The sequence below is a fragment of the Phacochoerus africanus genome, chromosome 10 (genome assembly GCF_016906955.1).
Source record: "Phacochoerus africanus isolate WHEZ1 chromosome 10, ROS_Pafr_v1, whole genome shotgun sequence".
Taxonomy (NCBI): Eukaryota; Metazoa; Chordata; class Mammalia; order Artiodactyla; family Suidae; genus Phacochoerus; species Phacochoerus africanus.
In genome coordinates, this window is record NC_062553.1 from 36,684,640 (window position 1) to 36,693,733 (window position 9,094).

Below are 9,094 nucleotides of genomic sequence, written 5' to 3' on the forward strand. Positions count from 1 at the left end.
CATGTGTCCATATTAGTGTTTTCCAGAATACGCTTTGGGGAACATCAAAGGACCTCTCTATGTTCTCAATGTTGTTACATCATTGTACTCACTTAAAGTGGTTTAATAACTCCAAGAGGCATTTCACAAACAAAATCACTTCCTTGTGGGGACTTGTAACATATGACTCAGGGAGTACAGAGTATGTGGTAAGCCTAGGGTATCTTAACAATACTCAAAGCAATTAACTCTAGCCTTCATTATGTGATTCTAACTTCTGCAGCTTTAATATTTGTGCCCATGTTTTTCTCCTCTCCACATCTACCTTTATTCATTAAATGCTCTGTGAGTACAAAGACTGCATGATTTTGCAATGCCCATTAGAGTTGCACCAATGACCCTTCATTGCATAATTTGAAACTTTCATTTAGATCTTGAAATGAAAATGAACAAGCCATTCCCGTCTTTAATCTAGGTATGCCACTGATATAGTCATATAAAAGCAAAGAAAATGTTTAACTTTTAGATATCAAAGACACTTTAAAGATAACATTGACCAGGTGTTTCCATTTTTCATGAATGTTTGTAGTTGCTAATCAAAAATTAAGCCAGGAAGGGTCAACTCCAGAAGTTAATTTTGATCAAATCTAAATTTAAATTGGACTATTTAGAGCTGCAAAATAATCTTGTCCTCCTTATTTCTGAAAATTCCAGATTTTTAAATTTCCAACTTGGACTATCTCTGCCCTCCTAAACTCTGCTCAAAATACATCTGTAAATAAAACCCTTATGAGTAAGGCTTTTGTTATTGCCATCGCCTGGGCAACCTATGGAGCATTTGCAGAGAAATTCCATTTGATGAGAAGAGCCCTTCAGAGCCCTAAAGTTGTAACGGTGATCACTTTGCAAGTTGTTTTACCAGGCCAGTTATGTCTTTCAGTATAATTTACCTTTTCCTTTTCACTTTCATAAAATTTTGGAAAACATTTTTGAAAACTTTTAATAAGATGCTGGCATTTTTTTCTTTTTTTTCTCTTCCATTTAAGATTCGTTATTTGGAAGTGAGAAAGACTTTGGCCAGAGGGGTTATCTTTGGTAAACTACTTTTTTTTCTTGTAAATGCTTCAAAATAAACAGTGAGACAGGATGCACTCTGCCAAACCTTGGGGCAGAGTGCCTGCTTTAGTGAACTTATATTTCATTTTAGTTTTTCTTTTAAGCTCCTGAGGGAAGAAGGTTAAAGAAGAAAGCAAATCTGAAGAAGGTTACCCATCTAAAAATATGCAACGGAAACTGAGAACACAGATTTTGGTTTTGAAATCCTAGATTTTCAATTAGAAGTCTGGTTTCAAAAAGGTTACTTTTTTTTTTTTTTTTCCGCTTTTTAGGGCTGCACCCACGGCATATGGAGGTTCCCAGGCTAGGGGTCTAATCAGAGCTGTTGCTCCCGGCCTATACCACAGTCACAGCAATGCCAGATCCAAGCTGCGTCTGTGACCTACACCATAGCTCATGGCAATGCCAGATCCTTAACCCACCGAGCAAGGTCAGGGATCAAACCTGCAACCTCATGGTTCCTAGTCGGATTTGTTTCCATTGCACCTCGACGGGAATTCCTCAAAAAGGTTACTTTTTAAAACTTCTCTTTAATCTAACGTAGTTTAAAATTTCATAGACAAGGGGAGAGAGGACAAGATGGTGGAGGAGTAGGGGGACATGCTCGCCCTCTTCCACAAACACAACAAAAAAAGCACATCTACAGAATAAATGACTCGCACAGAACAGCAGCCAATTGCTGGCAGAAGAACCTAAACTTCAATAACAGCAAGAAGTTTGTGACATTACTGGGCAGAACGGGAGAAAAGAGGAGAGTGAGAGAAGGTGAATCCGAGCGGGACGGGTGCTCCCGAAAGGGAACTGCGGAGGAGAAAGGGATCCCGCACCCTGGAAAGTCACCTACACGGGGGAAAGATCAAACGAACCAGAGCAATCTCCAGATGCAGAGAAGAGTGTAGCAGTAAGTTGGAGTACAGAAAAGCCAATCAAGAACCGAACGGACCATCTGAACTACGGGCACAGTCACCAAAAATTGAGACGCCTGGGTGGGGGCTGGGCACCGAATCCTCGGCTCCAGAGGTTAGTCCCCGGGAAAGGGCCGGGGGACGCCTGGGTGGGGGCTGGGCACCGAGACTTCACCTCTGAAGGTTAGTCCACGGGCTGGTGGGGCGGGGCGGAGCGGAGCGGGAACTGCTTCCGAGCTCTAGAAACCATTTGACGGAGCAGAGACTGCCTGGGAGAATAGAAAACAAAGCTGTCGCAGAGGAAGGGAGCAATACTCTAGGGGCGGGGAAGTGGAAAGCCGCATCAGAGGGAACCTGGGAGAAGAGCCTCGTCTGCGCCCGTGCTGGGGAGGGGAGAGAAGAAGGGGTGGGTCCCCATAGAATACCCCCCACACCACAGCAAGCTTGCAGGCCCCCTAGCTAGCTGAAAGCTGTGCTTTCCAGTGCATCCCCTCCCCCCACCCCTGCCACCTCCTACGCTCTCGCCAAACCTGGGGCTGCCTGCAATCCAGGAGGGCTGGCCTCAACAATTGCCTGAAGCCTAGCACAGCAGGGGCTGTCCCTGCACAGGACTGCTTGCCCTTTGGAGGGGCTACACTTCCGCAGAGTAGCACCAAACACCACCAGCCCCCGAGAAAAGGCCTGCAGCCCAGAAAAGCTAGAACAAGCCTAGCCAGGCAGTGAATAGATCTGCCTAATTCTCGGACGGTTTTTCTGAGTCGGGCTGACCCGGGGAGGAGCATCTTCGGTTTCCAATGGCCCTGCTACCCGCCCAAGCCCCCAGGGGGTGCCCTAGTGGATCAGCTGCATAGGACTGCCAGCTCCAGGCAGGACCCCCTACAGCCCAGAAAAGCTGCAACAAGCTCAGCCTAGCCGGGAAAAGATCTCAGACGGTCTTTCTGAGTCGGGCTGCCCTGGGGAGGAGCCTCTTGGGTTTCCAGTGGCCCTGCTACCCGCCCAAGCCCCTAGGGGGTGCCCCACTCCCATGGAATAGCTGCTCAGCACCACCAGCCCCCTAGAAGAGCCCCTGCAGCCCAGAAAAGCTGCAACAAGCTTGGCCAGACTGTGAAAAGATCCACCTACATTCTCAGGCCGTCCTTCTGAGTTGGGCTGCCCTAGGGAAGAGCCTCGTAGGTTCTCAGTGACCCAGATAGCTGCTCCAGCCCCCAGGGGGTGCTGCACTCCTGAGGAACAGCTGCCCAACACCGCCAACCCCCTGCAAGAACCCCACAGCCTAAAAACACCAGAGCAAGCTCTGCATGACCAAGTGAAATCTGCTACCATCGTGGTGTGGACCTCTCAGTCCTGTCTGCCCTCAGGAAGTCCTCCTTTGCTTCAAAGAAACCCTGTTAGCCCCATCAACACTCCAGAAAAGCCATACTGCCTCAAAAAAGATTGACCAACAACGCCAGCCCTCAGGAAATATTCCATGGCAGTGACAAGGCAAACACTGCCAGATAACGGAGAGTACAACTCCCTCAGGAGAAAGAAAACAACAAGCAAGATGAAGAAGCTGAGAAACCACACCCAGTCAAACCAACAAGAGAACTCACCTAAAACAGTCAACAATGAAACAGATCTCTGCAGTCTGACAGACCTGGAGTTCAGAAGAGAAATAGTGAAAATACTGAAGGAATTAAGAGAAGATATGAACAGTAATGCAGATACCCTCAGAAAGGAACTAGAAAATATAAGGAGGAGCCAAGAAAAACTAGAACATTCATTTGCAGAGATGCAAACTGAACTAAGGGCAGTAAAAACCAGAATGAATAATGCAGAAGATCGAATCAGTGATATGGAAGATAGAATAATGGAAATCACTCAATCCGGTCAACAGACAGAAAACCGAATCAAAAAACTGGAAAGCAATATAAGAGACCTATGGGATAATATAAAGCGGGCCAATCTATGCATAATAGGAACTCCAGAAGGAGTAGAAAAATATAAGGGGATGGAAAATATATTTGAAGAAATTATCACTGGAAACTTCCCAAATCTAAAGGATACTGGGTTCAAGATACAAGAAGCACAGAGGGCCCCAAACAGACCCACACCAAGACACATCATAATAAAAATGGCAAAAGTTGGTGATAAAGAGAGGATCCTAAAGGCAGCAAGAGAAAAACAGAATGTTACCTACAAGGGAACCCCCATAAGAATATCAGCTGACTTCTCTACAGAAACACTACAGGCCAGGAGGGAATGGCAAGAGATATTTAAAGTGCTAAAAGGAAAAAATATGCAACCTAGAATACTCTATCCAGCAAGAATATCATTTAAAATAGAAGGGGAAATAAAAATTTTTTCCAACAAACAAAAACTTAAAGAATACTGCAACACAAAACCCAGGTTAAAGGAAATACTGAAAGGGCTTCTCCAAACCAAAAAGAAAGGAAGAAAAGGGAAGAAAAAAGAAAAGAAAAAAAAAAAAGAAGAAGAGGAAGAACTAGGACTGAGGAAACCACAATCAGAGAGCAGTCACTCAAATAAGCCAGCATACAGATTTAATCATGAACAGGCCTCAAACAAAATAAAATTAAAAAGAAAAAAATAAAAAGAGTCATCAAAACCATAAAATGTGGGGCAAGGGATGTTAGGAAGTAAATAACCCTTTTTGTTTGTATGTTTCTCTTCTTAATTTTAATATAGTAATGAAGTGTTTGAACTTACAGGACCATCAGGCTAAAACACACAATTATGGGAAGGGGTTAGCATCCTTAAAAAAACAGGGCAACCACAAGCCAAAACCAAATATTGCATTTGCAAAAAATGAAAAAAAAAATACACTCAAGCAGATAATAACAGGAGACCATCCAACCAAAAAAAAAAAGAAAGGAAGAATGGAGAACCATAGAATCAACTGGAACACGAGGTTCAAATGGCAATAAATAATCATCTATCAATTATCACCTTAAATGTCAATGGACTGAACGCCCCAATCAAAAGACACAGAGTGGCTGAGTGGATAAAAAGGCAAAAACCTTCAATATGCTGCCTACAAGAAACTCACCTTAGGACAAAAGATACATAGAGATTGAAAGTGAAAGGGTGGGGAAAAATATTTCACGCCAATAGACATGACAGAAAAGCAGGAGTCACAACGCTCATATCAGACAAAATAGACTTTAAAACAAAAGACATAAAGAAAGACAAAGGACACTACTTAATGATTAAGGGATCCATCCAAGGGGAGGATGTTACTATCGTCAACATATATGCCCCAAATACAGGAGCACCCAGATACATACAACAAATATTAACAGACATAAAGGGAGATATTGACGAGAATACAATCATAGTAGGAGACCTTAATACCCCCCTCACATCAATGGACAGATCCTCTAGACAGAAAACCAATAAAGCAACAGAGATCCTAAAGGAAACAATAGAAAAGTTACACTTACTTGATATCTTCAGGACACTACATCCAAAAAAAGCAGAATACACATGTTTCTCAAATGCTCATGGAACATTCTCAAGAATCGACCACATATTGCGACACAAAGCTAACCTCAATAAATTTAGGAGCATAGAAATTATCTCAAGTATCTTCTCTGACCACAATGCCATGAAATTAGAAACCAACCATGGGAAAAGGAAAGAGAAAAAACCTACTACATGGAGACTAAACAACATGCTACTAAAAAACCAATGGGTCAATGAGGAAATCAAGAAGGAAATTAAAAACTACCTTGAAACAAAGGATAATGAAGACACAACCCCTCAAAATCTATGGGATGCTGCAAAAGCAGTGCTCAGAGGGAAATTTATAACAATACAGGCCTTTCTCAAAAAAGAAGAAAGATCCCAAATTGACAACTTAACCCTCCACCTAAACGAACTAGAAAAAGAAAAACAAAAAAGTCCTCAAGTCAGCAGAAGGAAGGAAATTATAAAGATCAAAGAAGAAATCAATAAAATAGAGACAAAAAACAATAGAGAAAATTAATAAAACCAAGAGCTGGTTCTTTGAAAAGGTGAACAAAATTGACAAACCCCTGGCCAGACTCACTCAAAAGAGGAGAGAAAGAACTCAAATAACCAAAATTATAAATGAAAAAGGAGAAATCACAACTGTTACAGCAGAAATACAAAAAAACCATAAGAGAATACTATGAACAACTATATGGCAACAAATTTGACAATCTGGAAGAAATGGACAATTTTCTAGAATCTTACGGCCTGCCAAAACTGAATCAAGTAGAAACAGACCAACTGAACAGACCGATCACTAGAAATGAAATTGAAGAGGTCATAAAATCACTCCCTACACATAAAAGTCCAGGACCAGATGGCTTCACAGGTGAATTTTATCAAACATATAAAGAGGAATTGGTGCCCATCCTCCTTAAACTCTTTCAAAAGGTTGAAGAAGAAGGAATACTCCCAAAGACATTCTATGATGCCACCATCACCCTCATTCCAAAACCAGACAGAGATACCACCAAAAAAGAAAACTATCACCCCATATCATTGATGAATATAGATGCAAAAATTCTCAACAAAATCTTAGCCAACTGAATCCAACAACATACCAAAAAAATTATACACCATGACCAGGTTGGGTTCATCCCAGCTTCACAAGGATGGTTCAACATACGCAAATCAATCAGCATCATACACCACATTAAAAAAAAAAAGTCAAAAATCATATGATCATCTCAATAGACGCAGAAAAAGCATTTGACAAAGTCCAACATCCATTCATGATCAAGACCCTCGCCAGACTGGGTATACAGGGAACATTCCTGAACATGATCAAAGCCATTTATGATAAACCCACAGCAAATATAATACTCATTGGGAAAAAACTGAAAGCCTTCTCATTCAAATCTGGAACAAGACAGGGATGCCCTCTCACCACTGCTCTTCAACATAGTTTTGGAAGTCCTAGCCACAGCAATTAGACAAACCAAAGAAATCAAAGGCATCCATATAGGAAGAGAAGAGATCAAACTGTCACTGTATGCAGATGACATGATACTATACATAGAAAACCCGAAGGACTCAACCCCAAAACTCCTTGAACTGATTCATACATTCAGCAAAGTAGCAGGATATAAGATGAACATTCAGAAGTCAGTTGCATTTCTGTATACCAGCAATGAAATATTAGAAAAGGAATACAAAAACACGATACCTTTTAAAATTGCACCTCACAAAATCAAATACCTCGGAATACACCTGACCAAGGAGGGAAAGGACCTATATGCCGAGAACTATAAAACTTTAATCAAAGAAATCAAAGAAGATGGAAAGAAATGGAAAGATAGTCCATGTTCCTGGATTGGGAAAATCAATATTGTAAAAATGGCCATACTACCCAAAGCAATCTACAGATTCAATGCAAACCCTATCCAATTACCCAGGACATTTTCACAGAACTAGAACAAACAATCCAAACATTTATATGGAACCACAAAAGACCCAGAATCGCCAAAGCAATCCTGAGAAACAAAAACCAAGCAGGAGGCATCACTCTCCCAGACTTCAAGAAATACTACAAAGCCACAGTCATCAAAACAGTGTGGTACTGGTATCAAAACAGACAGACCGACCAATGGAACAGAAGAGAGAACCCGGAAATAAACCCTGACACCTATGGTCAATTCATCTTTGACAAGGGAGGCAAGAACATCAAATGGGAAAAAGAAAGTCTATTCAGCAAGCATTGCTGGGAAACCTGGACAGCTGCATGCAAAGCAATGAAACTAGAACACACCCTCACACCATGCACGAAAATAAACTCCAAATGGCTGAAAGACTTCAATATACGACAGGACACCATCAAACTCCTAGAAGAAAACATAGGCAAAACACTCTCTGACATCAACATCATGAATATTTTCTCAGGCCAGTCTCCCAAAGCAATCGAAATTAGAGCAAAAATAAACCCATGGGACCTCATCCAACTGAAAAGCTTTTGCACAGCAAAGGAAACCCAAAAGAAAACAAAAAGACAACTTACAGAATGGGGGAAAATAGTTTCAAATGATGCAACCGACAAGGGCTTAATCTCTAGAATATATAAACAACTTATACAACCCAGCAGCAAAAAAGCCAATCAATCAATGGAAAAATGGGCAAAAGACCTGAATAGACATTTCTCCAAAGAAGATATGCAGATGGCCAACAAACACATGAAAAAATGCTCAACATCGCTGGTTATAAGAGAAATGCACATCAAAACTACCACGAGATATCACCTCACACCAGTCAGAATGGCCATCATTAATAAATCCACAAATAACAAGTGCTGGAGGGGCTGCAGAGAAAAGGGAACCCTCCTACACTGTTGGTGGGAATGTCAACTGGTACAGCCACTATGGAGAACAGTTTGGAGATACCTTAGAAATCTATACATAGAACTTCCATATGACCCCGCAATCCCACTCTTGGGCATCTATCCGGACAAAACTCTACTTAAAAGAGACACATGCACCCGCATGTTCATTGCAGCACTATTCACAAGAGCCAGGACATGGAAACAACCCAAATGTCCATCGACAGATGATTGGATTCGGAAGAGGTAGTATATATACACAATGGAATACTACTCAGCCATAAAAAAGAATGACATAATGCCATTTGCAGCAACATGGATGGAACTAGAGACTCTCATACTGAGTGAAATGAGCCAGAAAGACAAAGACAAATACCATATGATATCACTCATAACTGGAATCTAATATCCAGCACAAATGAACATCTCCTCAGAAAAGAAAATCATGGACTTGGAGAAGAGACTTGTGGCTGCCTGATGGGAGGGGGAGGGAATGGGAGGGATCGGGAGCTTGGGCTTATCAGATACAACTTAGAATAGATTTACAAGGAGATCCTGCTGAATAGCATTGAGAACTTTGTCTAGATACTCATGTTGCAACAGAAGAAAGGCTGGGGGAAAAATGTAATTGTAATGTATGCATGTAAGGATAACCTGACCCCCTTGCTGTACAGTGGGAAAAAAATAATAATAATAATATACAACAAAAATTAAAAAATAAAAAAATAAAAATAAAAAAATAAAATTTCATAGACTAAAGCGCATTCTTAAA